The sequence below is a fragment of the Pteropus medius genome, unplaced genomic scaffold, assembly GCF_902729225.1.
Source record: "Pteropus medius unplaced genomic scaffold, Ma_sr-lr_union100, whole genome shotgun sequence".
In the NCBI taxonomy this organism is placed as follows: domain Eukaryota; kingdom Metazoa; phylum Chordata; class Mammalia; order Chiroptera; family Pteropodidae; genus Pteropus; species Pteropus medius.
This window is the reverse complement of record NW_024342467.1, coordinates 24,905,591-24,928,314: the sequence shown is the minus strand read 5'-3', so window position 1 is coordinate 24,928,314 and position 22,724 is coordinate 24,905,591. Positions and strand designations below refer to the sequence as shown.

The window sequence follows — 22,724 nt, the reverse complement described above, 5'->3', positions numbered from 1 at the left end:
TTTCTTTGAACATATTTTTTCTTACTGCAATCATAGAGTCTACTCCAATTTAGAAAGCCTGCTTCACCCAGGAAGATGCTCTATAAAGGAATTTTAATGATGTATAATAATCCTTACTACGAGACGGCTTGTGATGCTTTCTAATTAAAAAAAAAAAATTCTCAGTAACTTGTTACCCCAGGATTCTGGAAATGCAAAAAAGTAAAACTTGAGATTATGGGGAAAAAAAAAAAAGGCCATTATGTTACTTTATGTAATTCACTTTTTGTGAAGAAAATGTCCCTACTTATTTACTAATTCTCCAGTATACTATTCTACCATGTAAATAGCTGGCATATTTTGGTAATTGCCGTGAGTCGAATAGTACGAGTTATTACTGAAGAAGTTGAAATGTATGTTGAGAACTTTCATTGGGGCCAAGATGTTAAGAAGATGGCCTAAGGAATGAATGCCTCATTACTGGCATCAGAACAGAGGAGCAAGACAGTACTTACAACAAAACCTGGCTCCGAGTAAATATTTAAAAATGTTTGCCATCGTTATTACATACGCATTTCAAGTGGTTGTTTGCCTTTCTTGAACTGTTCTAGATGAGACTCCAGCAAAAAACCAGATAAAGTCACGTGTGGGCTCTCTGGATTACAAATGGCCGAATGTTGGGTTTTGATTTCCAGGCAGGGTCAGAACAGTGTCACCTAAATAAATTCAAGAGTTAGTTTGGTTCAGCTTCTATGATCTCCATAGTGAATAGCTATGTTTTATTTGATTATATGTCTTGTCCATTATCCAGAGAAGGCCGTCTCAAATATTCTCACTCATGTATTGTTGCAAACCAGGGGCGGAGTTACCGTGGTCAAGTCCCCGTTATCGGGGTTATACCATGATCAAGGGGGATTTATTCCAGGGATGCAAGGATGGCTCAGTGTCCACAAATCAAGCAACAGAATACACCACATTTGCAAAATGAAGGATGAAAATCATATACCTATCTCAATAGATGTAGAAATAGAATTTGATAAAATTCAATATTTATTCATGATAAAAATCCCTCGGTAAAACGGGTCTAGAGGGAAGATACTTCAACATACTAAAGGACATACATGACAGTCTCACAGCTAGTATAATGCTCAACAGTAAATAGCTAAAAGCTTTTGCCTCTTTTATTCAACATAGTACTGGAAGTCCTAGCAAGAGCAATTAGACAAGAAAAACAAAATTGTGTCTATTCGCGGCTGACATGTTACATATAGAAAACCTTAAAGACCTCCAAAAACTGTTAGAAGTAGTACATAAATTTAGTAAAGTATTAGGATACAAAATCAATATACAAAAAAATCAATTGTGTTTCTATTCATTAATAGCAAACTATCCGAAAGACAAATTAAAAAACAATTCCATTTACGAATGCATCAAAAATATAAAATACCTAGGAGTTACTTAAACCAAGGAGGTAAAAGACCTTTACACTGAAAACTATAAGACATTGATGAAAGAAAATTGAAGACACAAATAAATGGAAAGATATTCATTGCTCATGAATTAGAAGAATTAATAATATTAAAATGGCCGTATCACTTAAATATATCAATGCAATCCTTGTCAAAATTCCAATGACATTTTTATTGCAGAAATAGAATAAACAATCTTAAAGTCCGTACTGAATCACAAAAGTCTTTGAATAGCTGGGGCAATCTTGAAACATCTCCAAAAAGGAGAACAGAGCTGGAAGCATTGTAATTCCTGATTCAAACCATATTCACAGCTATAATAATCAAAACTGTACGGTATTGGCATAAAAGCAGACACATAGATCAATGGAACAGAATAGAGAGCCCAGAAATAAAGTGATGAATATATTGTTCATTCTTTTACAACAAAAGATCCAAGAATAGACAATGAGGAAAGGATAGTTTCTTCAATAAATGGTGTTGGGAAAACTGGACAATTATCTTAAACCATACACAAAATTCAACTCAAAGTGTTTAAAGACTTGAAGGTAGGACCTAAAACCGTAAAAGCTCTAGATGAAAACAAAATATAAGCTCCCAGACATTGGCAATGATTGTTCAGAGTTGACACCAAAAACAAAAGCCAACAAAGCGATGACAGACAAGCGGGGCTCTATCAGACAGAAAAGCTTCTGTACAGCCTAGAAAACCATCAAAGGAATAAAAAGACACCTATGGAATGGGAGAAAATATTTGCAAATAATAGATCTGACAAGGGGTTAATATGTGAAGTATATAAATCATTTACACAACTCAACGGAAAACAACAACGACAACAACAATCCTATGTAAAAATGAACAGAGGAATTAAACAGACGTTTCTCCCAAGAAGACATATGAATGGCCGGTGGGTACCTGAAAAGATGCTCACCATGACTAATCCCCAGGGAAATGCAAATCAAAACTACGAGGAGATGCCATCTCACACCTATTAGAATGGCTGTCACCAAAAAGACAGAAATAACACATGCCGGTAAGGATGAGGAGAAAAGAATGAGAGAACCCTTGCACGCTGGTGGTGAAAATGTAAATTTGTGCAACCACTATGGAGACCAGCATGGAGGTTCCTCAGAATTTAAAAATAGAGCTGCCACATGATCCAGCAATCTCACTTGTGGGTACTTGTTCTAGTAAAATCAAAATCACCATCTCGAAAAGATATCTGCACTTGCATGTTTACTGCATCCTTGTTAACAATAACCAAACATGAAAACAGACTTTGGGTCCGTCAATGTGTGCGTGTGTGTGTGTATGTATATACATATATATTACTCAGCCTTAAAAAGAAGAAAATTTTTTCTTTTATGACAACATCCATGTGAGAAAATGCACACGACTCCAGTTCACATATGTCAGCTGAGGACCCTATTTGCAAGTAGGACTAAGGACAGTGATCTCAAGTTTGCTCTGTTAACTTTTTTCTGCTCAGATTCCGGTAAAATAATGCACTAATACCCCACTAAAATGGAAAAAAAAAGTTTCCTGATCAATGAAACAGTCTAATTCTTTGGGGCGCGTGCAAATATTGAAAACACTGAGCATCCACGGAAAAATCTTTGCATCACACACTCAACAGTTATTCTTACTTTTCTGTAACATTTTAGTTCAAACTTTTTTTTCTTTTTCTGTTTTTATAGTTATTTCATCAGCATCTGTTAATAGATGCCATTTTAAACAATAATTTAGAACTTCGCATCTTGAATATAAAGTCAAGTATTTTCTTGTTTATAAACATTTGAGAATTACATGTTTTCAAAGTTTGAGAAATAGGTTTCTGTTTAATTATACTTTAAAAAAGTGATGAATTTAGATAAATTAGATCAAGGTAATTCGTATATTAAATGTTCCCATGCAATTAGTCTCTGGAACTTGCAAGCCCCATGGCAACGTGGCAATAACAAGCCAGCTGCTTGGGAAAGCATACTATAAAGATTATAATTCAGTGCACCCCAAGTGAGCATTAATCGATTCTGCTACAAAATTAGAAGTTACAGACTGTGACCATTTATTCAGAGACCTAGGAGTTCACAGAGGTAAAATTGTTTAGCAAATACACGCTTATCGCCTCGTTCCTTTGGCAGCTGTAAGCCACCCGGGTGAGCCAACTGCTTGGTCTTCAGTCTGTAGTATGGACGTTGTCCCTCTGGGGCAGAAATCCATGTAGATATGCTCATGGCATAGCACAAAGCATGTCAGATTTCTTGTGAAAAACAGCCCAGGTGAAAAAATAAAATAGAGAAATAATAAAACCTCCCTTTTTTTTTTGATACATTTTGAACAAATTCATACCCTCACTCAGCTCGTGGTCCAGCCGAGTGGGTGTCAGAGACAAGCAGTAAGTCGCAAAGATTTGTGGGAGTCTGGTAATAAATGATATAGGGATCTCAGAGAGGAGTCACCAAAACAGGCAAGGAACGGCACTGGCCAAGGTCATTAGAGGCAGGACTTTGAGGGCCTGGAGAATTACATTGCAAATTGAAGTTCTGAGAGCTGTGCTTGCTGCCCCATGAGCCCCTGGGATCTCCTGTCACCCACCTGCAACTGTGGCCTCATCGTGAGAGACTGCTTTAAAACATGTGCCCACACGACACTAATTCCTTGCTGGGGTTTTTATTATCCTTGGCTCAGTAGCATTCCCAGAGAATCATAAAAGAATATACTGATGCAATAGTAGCTCTGTAGTCCCCCCCCAAAATGTTTTGAGTGACTAATATTTACTGTGAAGTATGAAGGCAGAAATATTTCTCCAGGGCACGATAATGGGGAAGAGGAACTTATGTTTCTTCAATCCTCAGATGCCTCTTTGAATTATGAAAATGCACTGTGCTGTGTAAAAGAAAATCGCGTGAAGAGCAAGGTTTTAAAAAATGTTGTAATTCAGTAGCAATCTGTGCCCATCAAAGATTAGTTAGGAAACAGAGATGTATGTCCAACATCCCTGTTTGGACATCCCTGTCATCTGCTTGATTGGTGATGCTTTATCCAAAACGTATTTGTATATTCTGTTGTCTTTTAGATCGGCTACTTATTGACAGTAGATGCCAAGAATGTATCAGTACGGGCTTTCCCATTCTCTGCTCAGTATCGACTGCCATTCTGAGCACGAGTCTTGACCGGTACCAGCAGCATCACGGATCTTGCTGACTTTCTGCCATGAAGTTTTGCTCGACATTGCAATCAGTGCATCTACCAACGAAGACTTTATATGACACATTTGATTTTCGGTACTTCCCTCTGCTCATACCTGTCACACCTTATGTGTCATTAAAACCCGCATCAGGCAGAATGAGACGGCATTCATTCTCCCACCAAGACATTTCGGCAGATAAAGCCCCCATTGTACGTACCAAGAGATGCCTTGCAGGTAGGTGAGCGGGTCCGGGACTCATGGCAGTGTTTTTCTAGAGCATGGGCGCCACGGGGCAGTGGGTCAGCACTCAGGCTCAGGAAGCAGGCTGCCTGGATGCTGAGCACTGCTTGGGGCAGGTTACAGGACTGTTCTTTCGTTTCCTTGACTGAAAACTGGCGATAACATGGTATTCATCTGTTGTGAGCATTAAATGAGTTAGTAATTTGTAAAATGTTGAAAACCGTGCTTGGCACAAAGTACGCACGCGATTAGTATTAACTACGGTAGACACTATTGCCCGTGAAATTGCCAAGTCCCTGGGAGCAAGGAATTGTCACGTGTCCTCTGCTCTTTCATCGTGGCAGAAAGCCTGCTTATATTAGATGCTCGACGAATGCTGAATGAATGAATGAGTAAATGAATGAAAGGGACACGGACATAGTTTTTCTGTTGACAGAGGATGACATCTTCACCTATGAAATATTTTGTTCTAAACGATTTTGGAATTCGAATGTTCAGTGTTCGAGAACCCTGCCTTTACAAGCTTAAGGAGTTGTGTGTTGTCAATATAATCCTCTTTTAAAAATCACAACACTCATTGAATATGGCTTTATTATGATATTTCCAAAGGTATAGATGAGAAAAATTCATTAACAGTGTCACACAGTTACATTATAAGTGAATAACAAAATCTTATGAAGCAATACATTCACCCCATGGGTATTTTTGAAAATAGGGAATGCTCTACATTTTAATAGAAAAGTTTCAAAATGAGGGTACGGACAGGGAGGGGTCCTGCCACATGGAAAGTTTGTTTTCTGGGTACAGAAACCAGATAACACTCCGCGGACGCAAACAAAGTGATACAGAAGTCAGGTGGATGAAGTGAGGACTACAGACAGCTGTCTCCGGGGCCGCGGGGGCGGCATTTAGTGACGCACTGTGACTTGGGCAAGTCCAGCGTTCTCGAAGGTGCCGCCATCAGGCACTCCGTTCGATTTTGCTACAGCCAGAAGCTCTGGAATCTCAGAGGGTAGGGACACTCCATTTGTAATCTTCATGGCCTGGCAAATTAAGACACAGAATAAATGCTCCCCAAAGGGGATGTTTTTCCTAAGACTTATACAATCTTCACTCTGAATGCACGGCACATATTGACTATATATATATTCTTTAATAAAAATATAATCGACATACAATATTATAATTGGTGATTAGATTATTGCCGATGAGAGGTTAGATCAACTAACCTGGATTAATGAGACACCGTGGCTTTTTAATACTTTTTCAGAAAGCACTGTGGATGCTGCAAACGCTTCAGAGTGTGGCAAAGACATGATTCATGAGTCGCGTTAGGAAGTGGTTTGAGCGGAGGACCTCGGTATTCCAAGCGCTTCTAGGTACAGCCTGAAGTTACCGGCAAGCGATGCCTGAATATCTCAATTGACGGGTCTTCCACCGGATTAGCGGGGTAACGAGGTACGACTTGGTTGTGCGCAGGCGTGCACGTTGGCGATGTACCATAAAACGTGAATACCAGAGAAAGGGAATTTGAAAAATGAGCGCACCAGGCCTCCTTCCTCCAGTGGGATGACGGTCCCCTCGCGAGGATTGCACTTGTAAGAAAAAGATGAGGAACCATAGCTGGTTCAAGGGCCTCCTAACACAGGTGGCGCAGTGTTTGAGTGACAAGCCTCGGTCCAGCTGCTGCATCCGGGGCAGCGGGGCGGAGGGGCAGGCGTGTCCGGCCTGAGCTCCTGCGCACGGTGCCCCGCACGGAGGCCGGGCCCTGGACACCCCGCCGCCGAGCTTGCTCCTGGGCTGCTGGGGTGGCCTCGAGTGGGTGGGTGTGTAGACGGTGGGCCCCGGGGTCAGCATCAGCCGCATGCGGACAGGACCGGGCCTGGCCGGGGCGAGGGATGCGGCCTGGGGGACACGGGAGTCCCTAGGTGTGCTCCTGCTGGTGAAACCAGGCAGGAACCGAAGCCCCGCACAATTTCAGCGTCAGAAAAGTGTCACTATTGAAAACAAATTCTGCAAAGAAGAAGACGCAGTGGTTCGCCTCAAGAAAGGCAGAGGAAGAGCTGAAGCGAGTCAGTAAGGACAGCCCAGGGGACGCGGGAGCCTTACTGCCCAACGCGGGGGCCAGCGCGCAGACGCCCACGCTCAGTCCAAGAGTTTGTGTTCTGTAGCCGGTCAGAGCGAAGTTGAGAGGATCTGCAATTCTGCAGACATTCAAAAGATGAACAGATTGATAACACATTTGATGAATTTTGTTCTGTGGTAGTATTTGTGAAGAAAAGTTCTCCGCAAAGGGACCGGCTGAAAACATCTGTGCAAGCATTTGGGCTGAAATATGTCCACATTTCAATGTGAAAAAGATTTGAATCATGAATGTCTCCACTTGGCAGATTTTGGGTCCCAGTTGTCTCACATCTGTAAAGACGACATTTTTTTTTCCTGTGGCCTAAGAAGAATGGGCGAAGCTGTCAAAATTCGCAGAGTGATTTACCGCAAACTGTGATTCTGAAGAGGATCGCAGGTAATTTTCTGAAAACAGGTGAAAAATATCGCGAACATATTTTGAGCGTGGCAGTCTATCCAAGAGCGAGCATTTGCCACACGTCGGGCTGGCCAGCTGTGAACGTCACCCGCACTCGCTGAGCTCTTACGGGCTGTCCTCGTGAAGACCCCGCCTTGCCATGCAAGACGGGCAAATGCTGTCGATGAGACTTTTAAGTGTTAAGCGTAGATAGTAGACGTAGACGTGACTTAGAAAGCAGCCCCTGAGACGTGCTGGCACGTCTGGGTAAATTCCATGGGACACGGGTGTGGAGTAGAGGGAGGCATGAGACCAGAAGGAGCCACATTCACGGGACGCTGCGTGTCACTGAGGCCTTCAGCTGCCTCGAGGTCGTAAGTTAGACACCTGTCTGGATCGCCTCTCAGGGCCAAAGCGTTTTCTGTCCCAGAAGCACAGAGAGAATCCGTGCTTTCCCACCCGGCTCGGCAGAGAACTGCGAGCGGCCAGCCTTGCTCATCTTCCTTCGCTTTCCTCCTCCATCTGCTGAGCTGCTTCTCATCCTGAATTCCGATGCCTGCGGGGACAGCCATGAGAGTGACGATGTGTGGGCGACACCTGTGCTCTCGGCGATCAGAAGCGTGAGCTTTCCACTGTGTTGCTTCTCCCTGGAGTGCCCCAGGACCCAGGGCGGAGAGGAAGAAGGAATGAAGTGGAAGCCTGAAGCACTGTTTATTCGAAAGAGGCTAACCTGGACGGCACTAAGATTTCATCTGCAGATGACGGAATTAGCCTGAAAAAATTAGCAATTTTCACTCTTGGGACATTATCGGAGTTCACGAGAAACTTGAATTCAGTTACACAATTATATGTTTCTGCACATCGAAGTTCTGAAGGTGAACATGAATCCTACTCTGCGTGTGTAAATAAACCTAGATTGTTAACATTGACCTTCATGGCAGTGGGACTTCAGGTAAATTCTATCTTGTGTTTGATATCTTTGCTATATATAATTTACCTACAGTGCAAATGCATGAAATTTGGAGCTTTTGAAAATCGTAAATGCTACTCTTAAAAATAAAATTTGGTAAAAATAGAAACAAAAACTTGGCTCAGTGTGGTGTATCAAGCCCATTGGAAGTAGCGCACATGGTCGGTTTTCATGGAACATGAGAGAGTTTCCGAGTCAGAATCCCCGAGTTGTGATTTGAGCCATCTCTGCTCTTTCTGTCACTTGCCTCCTTGCTTCCTGGCTTCTCTCCTTGCTCATCCCTTTTGTTTGGTGACCTCTTCAATTGAGAGTCCTATAGGGAAGTTCTGTTGGAAGTCTCAGCAACGCACAGGACTTGGATGGCAGATGTCAGTGGCAACGAACAAACAGTCAGAGAGGAGGCAGAATCGGAATTCACCAGGAAGCGAAGAGAGACAGGTTTTGGCAGACGTCCAGGGTGAACAGCCTCTCTGGTCTGCGGGCCACTTAAAAGCTGCTCCAAAGTTCATTTGGTTTGTTCCTCGAATCTTCTTCATTAGCAGTGGCTGCATCACTGGCGTATGAATTAGCTCCACGTATTTCACGCTTCCCAAGCTACGCAGACCCTGATCCCAGTTCCTTCTGCGTGGTCACGTGGGAACTCACAGCCCAGGAGCCCGTTGGGGGCTCCCGCGGCTGTCACGTTGGTAGCTTAACATTCGCTGCATCCTGATGGATAGATGGCTTTGGTCCCCTTTAAAAAAAATAACAATGTCAACTTCACACTTGTTTTATGATGGAAAATCTTTGCCATCATAGTTTTCTCATGAAAGATATATTGGCCACTTCCCAAATGTCAAGTCTAATAGAACGAGAATATAAATGATAGATTCCTTTGTAGCCATCAACCCGTTAAGGTTATGACATGATGTGACATACCTATTTGTCATCATAAAGTAAGCACTTTTACTGATGTCTTGAATTTCTGGTGTTTTCAAGTGCTGGAAATAGTCTGGGTTTATTCTGAATTGTATAAGTTTTTACAGCGTGTACCACGTCAGAGCTCATGTGCAGTTAATTAAATTGCTGCCAGTGATACACCTGCATGAAATATTTCACGAAAATAGCAAGATTTACAAAATAAAATAAAAATAAGCTCTCAAAGATAACCCAAAGAAAGCGATGTGGTCTACCAGAGCCGAAAATACGATACAGTTAGTGAAATCTGTTTCCATACGATAAAGTGCACTGTAAGACGTAGGTCCTAGATCCATCAGTCCTACTAAACTGATTCAGAGGAAGTGGGGAGCACGACAGAGTCAGCAGGCTGTGCGCGCAGAGGTCCCCCATCTTATAGCCCAGCCTCAGGGGGTGCAGGCTTTAGGCTGAGCGGTGGGAACTGTGCCCCAGCTTTCTACAAAGGCAGGGACCTCCTCGCGAGGGGGCCCCAGCGCATGCCCACATGTTGGCTCCGGGTCACTGACCTTGTCGTGAAGCTTTCCTGAGCTCTGACCTGCCTTTTGCAATACCTGAGTGAAGCTCGTCCCGTTGGGGTGGGGGTACACCCGATTTGTTGTTTTTTTTACTTAAATGCTAAGACTGAATTCTTTGGGTCTTATTCAACTTTTTCTTATTCAACTCCTGGCCCCTCCCCCTACGAGAAGACTCGCAGAGAAATGTGTGTAATAACCCCGAAGCTTGCAAACAACACAGACAAAGCCCGTCCCTCTGCCAGGGTATTGAACAGCAGCTTGCCCTTGAGGCGGGCCAGCTTCCAGCTCCCGAAGTGGGGGCTACGCAGAGGGACTTTCTGCCAGAGAGCGAAGAACGGAAGGGAAGAATGAAGGAATGACAGCAGAGAAACCTGAAGAACCTACCTTGGCCAGGTGATCAAGGTTAACATCAACAATTATCCATCGGGTCGATAGTGTATCAATGCGATATGACGTCATAAAATGGCATTTTATCTCGGTGGTCTTCTTGGCCAAAATCCTCAATCTCAAGTCTACTCAGGAAAAACCCGCCAGGTAGATAGATGGGATCCTGAAACAGAAAAAAAGACAATAGGTAAAAACTAAGAGAAAATGAAAAAAGTGTAGACTTTGATTAATAATAACGTATCAATATTGCATTAAATACATAAAGACGAACATATTACTATGTTCAGTAAAGTGAGATGTTAATAGAGGAACCTGGATGTCAAGTATATGGGGACTCTGTGTCCTATCTGTAATTTTTCTGTAAGTCTGAAAGTATTATAAAATTTAAAAAAATTTAATATATAAAAGCGTTATATTTTTTACTCAATAACGTTTTATCAGTTTATATCCTTGTGTGCTTCTACATGGCAACGGATGAAGTGTGCTCCAAAAGGAGCATCGCGTGGGAACAGATCCCTAAACACAGCGCAGTGAACTCCCGAGCCACCGTGTTTTATAAACATTCTCGCAACAGTCCCCTGCCAGACGGCGCTCCCAGCGGCTCCCGACTGGGTCTGACCACTGCTTCAATTATTCTCTCCTATCGAGTTGTCACTCCGTGGATCCTTGCATGACTGTCTTTCCAGATAACGGTGTGCGATGGGCATGCCGAGGGGTCCTGGGCTGCTTGGCGCCTCAGCACCAGCTCCAGATGAGCACCCAGTAAGCCGAAGACACTCAGCGCGGAGATCCCTCGGCTGTGCAGTTTGCCTGGGTTTTGTTTTAATCTGCTTTTGTTTTTCGTGTCCAAGTGCTTGGTTATAAGGTGGCAGTGCCTGCTCCACGCAAAGCATGAGTTGCACTTTGTGAGTCAAGTGTTTGAACAGGTGTGATCGCTCACGTCCGTCTGCTGTCCTTGAACTTGGGGGAACTGGGCGAAGCTAGTTTGTACCTGATACCCTCTTTTTCTTTCTACCGTCGATCCGAAGCTATGAATTTCAAATCCGGAACGTCCCCTGGGGCCCGCCTCCTTTCTCATGGAAACTGTTGAAAAGAGCTTTCCTCCTTCCTCTTGGTGAAAAACTGAGTTAGAAATGTAACCGTAAGGTCTCCGGCCGCGCCACCCTGAACAAGCCCTGATCTCGGAAGCTCAGCGGGGTCCGGTCTGGTTAGTACTTGGATGGGAGGCCACCTAGGAAGACCAGGCGCCGTAGGTGTAAAAAATAAAAAAATAAGGGATCGTAAGCCTACAAGGTCCTTGCAATCTGTGAGGTCAACCAAGGCTTGCCTCGCCTAAAAATAAATCCATAAATAAAAATAAATGGAACCATAAGGCACCACAGGCGTGACCCTCGACCTGTCACAGCTGCACTCTAGCTGGCACTCCTGCAGGAGACGCCGCAGACCTGTGCCGAGCGGCGCCCCTGCTTTTCCAGGCCGTTTATTTTGACGCATGTGTTTTGTTATCGCTCTTGCAGCTTCCAGAATGTTGCTCTTTATGGGTTTCCTGTCAGGGTTTTAAAGTATCTACTAAGGCTCCGCTCGAAGGTGACAGTTGGAAGAGCAAGCTCTACACTCTGCACTACGATTTTCTAAATACAGAGGTTACCTGCGCAAGGAGCACTGTTTCGTGTTTTTTTTGTGCTTTAATTTCATCATGTTTTAAACGTTGCATTCACAAAGGCACACCCTGACCTTAGCCAACCGTGTGCTTCAATCACACTAGCAGAGAAGGGTATCTACGTGTGTTTCAGTTAGACTGTTTATTACATGAGGGGTCACGAAATATCTAAATAGCAAAGAACTCCAGCATTTTACATGCTGAGAAAAGGAGAGACGGATGTGCGGGAAGATGGGTGCTTGAGTGTGCAGTTCAAGATGTATTCATACGTTGTTTAGAAATGATGGAGCCTTTAGAGCTAAAGATGCTCAGTGGGTTTGCGTTAGTTCTGCTAAAAGAAAGACTAGCGTAGGAAACGCAGCCACATGCAGACGCTACTGAGGATAAACAATCCTCAGCAGTCACCCGGGTAGACCCGCCGAGGTCAGAGACTGCCTCGGATTACAGCGTTGGTGTGGACTTTTCTGATGCCGACTTAAAAACAACGTCGATGAAAACCGTAGTCATAAAATACTAAAATGTGGGGATTAAAGTCTCACAAATGACCTCTCCTGGACACTTAACCTTTGTTTAAAATAATTTTTATGTTTAGTGTAATTTTTTCATTTAAATTCTCAACGTTTAGTAATTTCTCGAGTGTTCCAAATAGACGGTTGCATTTCCAAATCTGTTTTCCATTCTTCTCATTGTAATCACGCATCCTGTGTTCATTTCATATCTTATTAATTGGCTGTATAGTTCAGAATCATTTAAAATGATAAAGATGTTAATGATCATCAACATTGCTAATTTTAAAAGTATTAAAATTAGTTTAAAAAGTATCATCTCTAGGATTTTGTCATGGAAAACGATGATGATTGAAGATATAGATCACTTATTATGAAAAGAAAGTGTTCTCGTGTCTCACCCGTAAGAGGTTTTTGCTTATTGTTTTTTAATCAGGGACTGTATTTAATTGCATAAGTTTTGAAATAATAAAATGTTTGTTGGTTTGATGTATTATAGAAACAGATTCCCAAATATAACATCAGCCTTGCATTCTTAGCTTAAATCCCACTTGGTGTTGGTAGATTATTTTTTAATATACCATCAAATTGAATTTTATCATATTTTAATTTAGATATTTTTCAATCATAATCTTAACTGAGATTGGTTTACCATTTTTTTTTGTATTTTCTTTAATCAAGGATTAAACTGAACAACACTATATTATTAATATGCTGCTTCCGGTTTAGCTTAAAGCCAAAATCAAAGACCCAATTATATTTGTCTCAAATTATGTAAGTCTTACGTTCCTCTAATATTCAGCAAATTTAGCTTCGGAAAATGTAAAAGCATACCTCCTACTTGGATCTCTACTGTGTGACTGCCTGCTCGGTCCTGCAAATTCATAAATCAACCCAATCTCCCATTTATTCTTTTTTACGTTAAAATGTATGTTGATGTAGCCCCTGCAGAGAACACAAGATCAGAAGATCAAATGCCACCAGTAGAACCTGTCACGAACAGCAAAGCTCCCACTCTATCTCTTCTGAAATGTCTCCCCCAACCCCCGCCAAAGGCAACACTTTTCAGTCATTTTCAGGTCCACAGGGATCCCTGTAGCTCTAAATAATAGCACTTTACCACTGTACCAGAGTCGTCACCTCATCTCCCTTGCCTTACTAACTGTAAGGACCTGCTTCTCACTGCACAGGGGCCATCGTTCCAGAGCTCGGGCTGCAGGGGCGGATGAGTCTGGACCGGGCACGGCGGCACCACAGCAGTCTCATTCCTTCAGGGGGATCCAGTTCATCGGACCCAAACTGTGTCAGAGTCATTCTGAGGGGGAACACGACAGCCAGAAGGGACCGGGTCTCTCGCCTTCCGCCATCATCAACAACAAGGTCTTCATTACCTCCATCGGCTCTGAGTCGTGCTCCAAATGCAGAGACAGTCCAAGCCACCGAATCCGGGCAACGCAGGGGCAAGTAGATCTAAGAGAAGGGTTTCCTCGTTCCCCTCAGTCCCCTGGTGACATCCATGAGCAGTCAGAGCCTCCTGACAAAGCTACAAAGTCCCTGTTCTTTTAAGTTCTCTGAGCCAAAATTTCTCGTTTTGCATAAGCCAGTTTGTAATGGATTTCTCTTACTGGGAACTGAAACACTCCCGGCAAAACTAACATTGGTACGATTACTAGATTTGCGAGTGGCATAATGTAGAGTTTGGAACTGACTTAACCGTGGTAGGATACAAGCAGAGCAGATGCTCTGGAGAGAAGTAGCTGATTACTCTGCTGCCTTTTGCGACTCGGTATTTGAGACAGGGGTCTACCAAAGCTGAAGCTTCGCAAATATAGTAGGACAAAATATCAGGTGGCTGGAATAAGGTGTCTATTCGTTGCAGACTTATTGCATTCTCTGAGACAGAGGCGGTTTCGAAGAGGGCTGGAGCATCTCACAGCAGGAAGAGGAACATGCAGCATTGCTCATGTTGACGACTTCTGCTCGGAGCCGGGCATCTGAGATAAATCTTCGGTTGTTATAGGAGCCAAAGTCTTGGCCTTCAGCTAAAGTTACTGTAGGCAAATGCAGGCGAGACGGGAGGGGGGAGGGGGCATGGTGGTTAGTCGTAGCCCTCAGAGAAATCAGCGAACCGTCACCCATAGCGACGCCCTTCCCGCCGCCCCCACGTGTGCCCTGCCTGGCCAGACAGCAATAATGCTTGCGGTGAGTTATGAGTCCACTGCCTGAATCCCTCCTGAAGAGAAGGGATTGTGTTGGCCTTAGCTAGTTACTGTGGTCTCTTTCGCAATACAAGAAACTGGAGGCTAGAATTAACATTGCAGGGGTGTATTTTGCTCAGTTACCGAAACTAAAATTCTGGCCTCTAGATTCAATGGCCCATGATTTGGCAATCTGTCTGAATTTTAATTTTTTAGAAACTCTAAAGAGAGAGAGGAAAAAAAAGTGCTTTCAGCATACTATTACCAGAAAGATCCTGGCCATTCCTGGCACCTGGATTTGTGCCTGCTCAGCATCCCGGGTGATTTGTGGGAGCTAAACAACGGGGACTCACCGGAACGCACCCCTCTGCTCCCTGAATTATCTGTGGCTCTCCAACATCCATCATCCACTGACCTGGACTTTCTCCTTCACACTGCTGAATTTGTCCGTGCTGGTGCTGGTCCACGTTTATTTATATTTCAGAGTGCAGGTAGGAGTTATTGGTCATTTTGCTGCTAGGTATATAGACCTGTTTTTTATATAGACCTCCCTGGATGGGGAAGGCTGGTTGAGATCCCTGTGGCCGTGGGTGTAGCTTGTTTTCCAGTTTCCCCAAATGTCTTAAGGGGAAGGCTTTTCGCTGGAGAGCCACCCCTATCTAACGGTTACGCTTCTACCCGGACAGATCTGTCCATGTCCTTCCCATGGGAACTCCAGCGCTCTCCCAGGTCCTGAAAGACAGATGGCACACCCTTCCCTGCACCTTAACTCACCCGTGCTGCACCGTGTTTGCTTCTGAGTCATATTACATTTCAGCATATTTCCGGTGGCAAGCAGGGGAGACCTTCCACGGAGAATGGACAATGGCTAGACAGTTGTAACTAAGTGGAACATGAAATTTTCCAGGAGCAAAGAGATCGATATGTTTGGAGTTCTGACTGTAAGGCAAAGCACGATGCGTGATGAGCCAGAGGAAAACGTGACACTAAACAGTACAGGGCTATGTAGTCTGGGATAACGATTTTGGTCTTGACACTATGAGCCTCGGAAAGGCATTTCTTCATCAAAAATATTAAATAACTATATTGTGGAGAAAATAGCATTAAGCATGGAAAATAACTGGAGATCTAGAAGATAATTCATGAAATTTTAATTCATGATAATTCATGAATGGTTGAGAAGGTGAGGAGGAAAATGAGAGAGTATTTTGCAGATAAAATCAAGAAGACTTCGTAAAGTCTTGATGTAGAGAGTTGGGGGGGCGGGTGATGTCTGTGGAGATTCTCCAATTTCTTGCTTGTTTAAGATGAGTCTCTGGAGATACGGAACTCTGGAACAACGCTAGATTTGGTGACGGGGAAAAAAAAATCATGAGTTTGGTGTCGTATCTATCGTATTTGAAACACCTTTCAGATACTCAGCTGAACATGCCAGTATGTCGGGCTCAGATTTCAGAGGAGAGGTCTGGCCTGGAGATAAAGCAAGTACTGAGTCATCACCATTTAGATGAAAATTAAAGCAAGAGTGCAGAGGGCCTCAAACAAAGACTGCATTTCCTGTGTAAAATGCACTGTCAGTGCTGGTATACAGAGCTGGTACTGTCCCGGCTATATTTCACATCACCGCCTCTCCATCAGTAAGGTCCAATACGGATGCCGGAGCACCAGCCATTGCATCTATAATTCAGCCAGTGGGAGGAAGAAAGTGTACGCCTCTGCCCACTGAGTCCACTTCCAAAAAGTTGCACATACTCTTTCCATGCACGTCATGTTGTCCAGAAGTTAGTTACACACCTAGCTGCAAAGAGCCTGGCAAAAGCTTCCTTTATTCCGGATGGCCGCAGGCAAACACAGCCTTTGGGGACTAAATTGCTTAGGGACAGTAGAAGAGCTTCTATCGGAAGGCATCAAGCAATCCTCATCGCGGCGAATTAAAAACACTTAGTGGGTGCTCACTGGTTGCCACCGAGTCTCGTGTTTTCTATGATTAGTGTAACCCTGACCACAGCCCTCTGAAGCAGATGTGCTGATGCTGTTGTCACTTCAAAGATGGTGGCGAGTAACCTGCCCGCTGTTCAAGCAGCATCGAGATCTCTCGCCGAGGTTTGGGCTTCAGAACGACAGCACAGCTGCTTCCCCGGTGTGGCACGCGCGGCTGGCGGGGCAGGGGAGAAGGCTTTGTGAGACCACGCGGACCTTTTTCACACCTTTAGCTGAGTCACCCGCTTGTCATTTTCCCGCATAATGAATACCGAAGAGGAAATGAAATATGAAAACGAACTCATAAATATGACTAGTTATTACTGGGATTGACAGGCAATTGCAGGATCTAATAGAATTTCTTCTTAATATAACACTAGAAAAATTTATCTAGAATGGACATTAGTGCATAGTACATCTTGAAGGTGAAGGAACACACTCAACATCCATGGGAAAGACCTACGAGTTCCATCTACTCTTATTTCCTTCATTGGTAGTTTTTTTTTTTTTTCTATTAAGCAACTTCAAATCTCTGAACACTCAAACCCAGAAAGTAGAGGGATCGTGAACAGTGATGGGAGAGGGATGTATTTAGAAGGGCGAACTTGCTAGAAATAAAGTGCTGGAAAACGAAAGAGGAAGCTGATAGGAGGCTCGCAGGTTTCACGTCCTACGTCGATGCAAAGTGCCAGAGAAACAGGCAGTTTCATTCGCCCAAGGCTTGAGAGCCCGTTAGGCCTGCAGGAGAGATGAGGGCAGGGTCAGCAGCCTTCCACGCAGGCCTGTGTCTGGCAGGAGGGGTGGAGACTAACCGAGGTCCAGACACATGTCCCGTCTGCTGAAGTCACCCCTTCTGGAGAGACTCTTTCCAGGACCGGAGAGCAGGAGCATCCACATGGGAGCCAGGAAGAAACACTGCATGAGTGAAAAACTGGAATTTCTTCTAAAGACTCAGGTTAGAGTAATATCTTTGAACATAAATTTTAGAGGCGTGAGAAAAAAACTTTTAAGAAATGGTCATTCTCAAGAAAAGGCAAGGAGACTTTAACTATGACATAGGAGCATAAAGTTATGAGCGGACGGAGTGAAATGAAAACATGACAGAAATATAATTATCCTATTGGAAAGATTTCTGAGAAAGGAGTCATGAAATGTCAGAGTTAAAAATCCACGGTGGGAAGCCCCATCTGGGATACGGAAGGGCAGTGCTGGAAGCGGTCAGGGCCGCCATGAGGATGCTGCTGGAGCTTCGGAAGGTGAGCGATGCAGAAGGTGGAAAGAGGGTGAGAACCCAGAAGGAAAGAGCCGGGGGGGAGGATGTGGGAGGTGGGCAAGGGCAGGTCCGCGACGCGACGTGGTGGCGATTTCATGACGTTACGTTCTTTGTAAAAATGTCATGCTGTGCACTTAAGATTTGCGTGCTTTAGATATGTTACGCTTTGGTAAAGTTTTATTAAAAAGTCGGTTAAAGAAGAAATCTGCCTATTTGGATCAAAAGCAAAAATCCAAAGATAAAAATAAGAAAATCATGTTGGGGCTCAAAAAACAAAACCAAAAAACCAAAAAACCAAAACCAAAAAACAAAGACAAACTAAAACCCCACTAATTCCCGGAGGCATGCGGATAAAAATGACTTAATATATTCTAGACAAAGATAATGAATGGGCATCCAGATCCTGATAGCGATGAATATGCTTTTAAGCATAAAATGCATCTTTTTTGTTGTCAATAAAAATCCCTTAATGCGCCAACATATAACATTTTAAGATGCATATGAAGTATACACTTTAAAAGGGATTTAAAATATCTTAACCTCCTTTGAAAGAAAGATTCAAGAAAGAAATACGATATGCCACATTTTATATGACTTGAAAAGCATATCTTAAAATGACTTTTTCATTGGAACTGCATTAGCAGTCACTACTGAAGCTCAACGAGTGACTAAGTTTGAGTGTTAGAAAAAGCACACTGTTAGAGGGATTCAGAATACTTAACTAGCCAGAAGGAAAAAGAGGCACATCTCTACTTCTATTTTTCATAACTGTTTCAATGAATATAATTTTATATTTCTTTCCAGCATATGCTTTACCCCATAGATAATTTATCGAAATAAAATTATACATATATATAATTTATACTATATTATATATTGTATACGATGTATAATATATGATATATATATATATATATAAAGGGAAAAAAATCCATATTTATGGGTAGGAAGCTTTAGCAACATTACGATGGCACTGCGTGCCAGCTGATCTACAGATTCTGCACAGGGTCTCTGTCAAAATCCCAGATGACTCGTTTGTAGAAATGAACACAGTGATTCTAAAATTCAGAAGGAAGAACAAGGAACTCGGGGCAGTTAAAACGATTCTGAATGTGAAAAACAAAGTCAGAAGACTCACACTTTCAGTTTTCAAAACTTGCTACGAAGCAACAGCATTAATCCTCATAATGATGTCGGCACAAGGATAGACATAAAGACCAATGAAATAGGACCAAAACCCTAGAACTAAATCCATATGACTCTGGTCAACTGATTTTCTGTAAAGATGTCAGGATCATTTGATAGGGGAAATATGGTGTTCGGAATGTGGAAAAACACATTCAAATGAATAAAGTTGGATCCTTACCTCACATCATATGCAAAAGTTAAAGAAAAATGGATCAAAGACCTAAATGTAGAAGCTAAAAATGTAAAGCACCGTTAAAAAGGTGAAAAAGGAACCCACAGAATGTAAAAAAATACAAATCATATATTTTATAAGACCTTATAAGGGTCTTGCATTTATAATATATAAAAACTCTTAAAAGTCAATAATATAAAAATAACCCAATTCAAGAAAGAGGCAAAGTACCTAAACAGACATCTCTCCAAGGGCATTATAGAAATGGCCAATGAACATATGAAAAATGCTTGGCATCACTAGTCATCAGGAAAACTCAAATCGAAACCATGATGAAATAGCACTTCACACACATTAGGATGGCTATGGTCAATGAGTCAGGTAACAAGTGTTGGTGAGGTGTAGAGAAATCGGGACACTCACACCGCTGGTGGGTGTGTAAGTGCCGCAGTCTCTTGGGAAAACACAGAGTCACCACATGACCCAGCAAAGCCACACCTAGGCTACCAAGCTGCGCTGCGCATTACCGTGCTGAGTGCCACAGGCAGTTGGGAGACCGTGGCGAGCGTCTGGGTGATGCATCGTGCTATCACGTTATGACTGCTATGATGTCATTCCGTGATAGAAAATGTCCGGCTTCATTATACACCATTATTTATGCAGCTCATCCTTGACCAAAACGGCGCTTTATGGCACATGACTGTATTAACAAAGTCTTTTATTCTACCTTCTCTTTTTAACAATTTCGACATGCGTGTCGAGTGTCATATTTTCTGTCTGTGCTTTTGTATTCACGCTGAAACTTATTCAGCAACAACATAAAAGAATTTTCTTTGGTCTATCTATTTTTTAAATTTTATTTGGTCTGAGGAGTATTATGGTAATTATATATTTCTTTACTCTATAAATGATATAGTTTTGACAATCATACATTTGGGAAATAATCTCATATAACTTTGCTTTAGGTATAAATTTTATAAACATCATGTATTTGAATTCTGTTACCAAAAGTTTTTTTCTTCTCTATTTTGGATTTTTCCATTCAAATTTATCTCTGATATAATTCAAGAATCAGTATTTTTTATCTCTCACATTTTTAGTCATTGTTGATTAAAAAAAAAAAATCCCAGAATTGGAAGGATTTAAAGACTATTTTTTTAAAAGATACTGGTCATTACAGGCATTTTTTTTCAAAATCATTTTCAACAGTTTTTTTTCTGATTGTCATCTCGTGGGTTTTTTCCTAATGAAATAAAGAAATTCAAGTTTTTTCTCTCTTCCTCGACAAAGTTTCATTAATTTATTTTCATTTAACTTATGAATAATTTTTATTATTATATTTACTGTTATCATTATGCCAGACCTCTTCAGTCCAAGCGTGCGAGCTTTTACATCGTTTTGGTGTTTTTCCTGGCTATTTCTGTGACAATTGAGAGAAGTGGAAATTATTACCCAGAGGTCAGTTTGCGGTGAAGTTTTGAGAAACAATGTTGCTTTTGCCTTTCAGCAGACAGGAACAAGATGACGACGGGCATGCGTGGCCAGCCTCACGCACTGGGAGCTCTTAAAAAGTTTACAAGTCTTCTTTTTTCTTTTATTATTATTATTTATGCCTACAGCACCTGGTCTTCCTAGGTGGTCTCCCATCCAAGTACTAACCAGGCCCGACCCTGCTTAGCTTCCGAGATCAGACATCGGGCTAGTTCAGGGTGGCATGACCGTAGACCATGGACTGTGGCTCCATCGGGGTTTGAACCCAGGACCTTCTGCGTGTGAAGCAGACGTGCTCACCGCTACGCCATGGAGCCACATCCTACAAGTCTTTGCACGGACTTTTTCTCGTCGTTTTCCAGATGTTGATCAGGAGCATGGCCACGTGTTCAGAGGAAATGACTCTCTTCTAGACTCCCCATCCTCTGGTACAGGGGGAGGAAGGCCCCAGGGACCAGGGAAAGGCCACCGAATCAGAGGCAGGCAGTTCCGGGTTTGTATCGGTTGGGACGCTGGTAGCTTAATACGCTTCTAATCTATTGCCTGGCCTTTTTCTCTCACACTTGAAATATCCGAAGCCTCAGTAAATACATTTTAATATGTAAACTATAATAAGCAGAAATGGGTTTTAAAGGCTTAATGACACTTAAACTAATTATTTAGAAGTGCAAATTTCCACATTTATCCAAGATCATCAAGCTTCCAGGAATGACTGATTGGGCTACTCTGTGTGCAATGCCATTTAAATGCAATAACTTGGAAATAGTCGATGAAATATGGCCTTTTCCCCTCGCAATCTATAATTAAAATGCCAATTTTATCTCAGCAATCTATGTAAATTTACATTTAGAATGAGCAAATTAAGTTTTTATTGTAGCCCGGAGTATTTATTGTTCCTTTTTATGTTCGGGCACTTTTTTAAGAGAAGGTGAAAGAGAGTTATACCAGAAAAGCATTTGAAGAATTACCCCTGCAATTGGTAATAATGCAGCAAGTGTAGCTTCGTCAGGTGACCTGCAGGCAGTTATTCAAAAGCGCCACAGTATTAAATGCAGGGTGCTGTTTAAACACGGGAGGACCGATGGTATCGGGAGCGAATGTGCTTTTCCAATGGCCGTAATTTACATGCTGGAAAGGCAGCGTCTGAGCAAGTGTGTTAGTGTGCACCCCAGACGACTCGTCAGAAGATAAAAATCGGCACAGGTTGTCACAGTAACTCTGTCTTCCTGTTTAAGAAGACTTTGCTCGTCATAGCAGCTGGGAAAACTCATTAAGTTACTGGAAACGAGCCTGGCTCTGCTTTTATCATCCGTCCTGTGGTAAAGTCTCCCGGACAGCACGAGAAAACTCTTCAAGGAAGGACTTTGCAGGCTTCCGTTTTTTGTTTTGTTTTGTTTTTCACTGAGTTGCATATTTTTGTAGTAACAAGAGTAGTCATAAAACACAAGATGTTTTTCGTTCTCTAAGTGGTTTGTCTGTGGGGCGATGTGCATATTGTAGGCAGATGCTTTACAGACGTTTGTTCTCAGTCTTATTGCAGTGTTTGTGACCACACGGAGTTGCTGCTGAGTATTCAGGGGATCCTCGGGGTGTCCCCAGAGAGTGAAAGCGAGTCAGACATAAACCATGTCCCCCACAAAGCGACAGAAAGGTCCTGGTGAGAGTGTGGTTTAGGGAGAGAAAGCGTTGCTGTATGCAAAGTGTTTCAAATGATTATTCTGATTCGCGAATTGAAGAAATCGAACTGAAGGGCGTAATAAATTACCTTCAGACAGTCAGCCGATGGGTTCGAATTCACACGTGTCTGGTTCAAAAGACCATGACGTTGGCGTTGTCGCCCCCCCCACTTTCTGTCCCCACAAACGTCCTCGCTCCCTCTTGCTCCCTACTCGCCTTCTTCCCAAAATGGAAAATTTTAATCCGGTTACTGTTGCTAAGGAAAAAGTCTTCAGGTAAAAAGTGAATTTGCTTGCGACTCTTTATGGGAATACAATTACAGATAAAAATTCAGTTTTCCAGCTAGTGCCC

At 42.7% G+C, this 22,724-nt stretch overlaps 1 non-coding gene and 1 pseudogene across 1 annotated transcript; both read right to left on the bottom strand.

The window, feature by feature from the left end:
• Nucleotides 1–20,815: 20,815 nt before the first annotated feature.
• LOC120602529 (uncharacterized) lies at nucleotides 20,816–20,931 on the bottom strand (annotated as a pseudogene).
• Nucleotides 20,932–20,940: 9 nt separating this feature from the next.
• Nucleotides 20,941–21,013, bottom strand: TRNAV-CAC (transfer RNA valine (anticodon CAC)). The gene has a single exon. It is a non-coding gene; the product is annotated as a tRNA-Val (tRNA).
• Nucleotides 21,014–22,724: the final 1,711 nt, after the last annotated feature.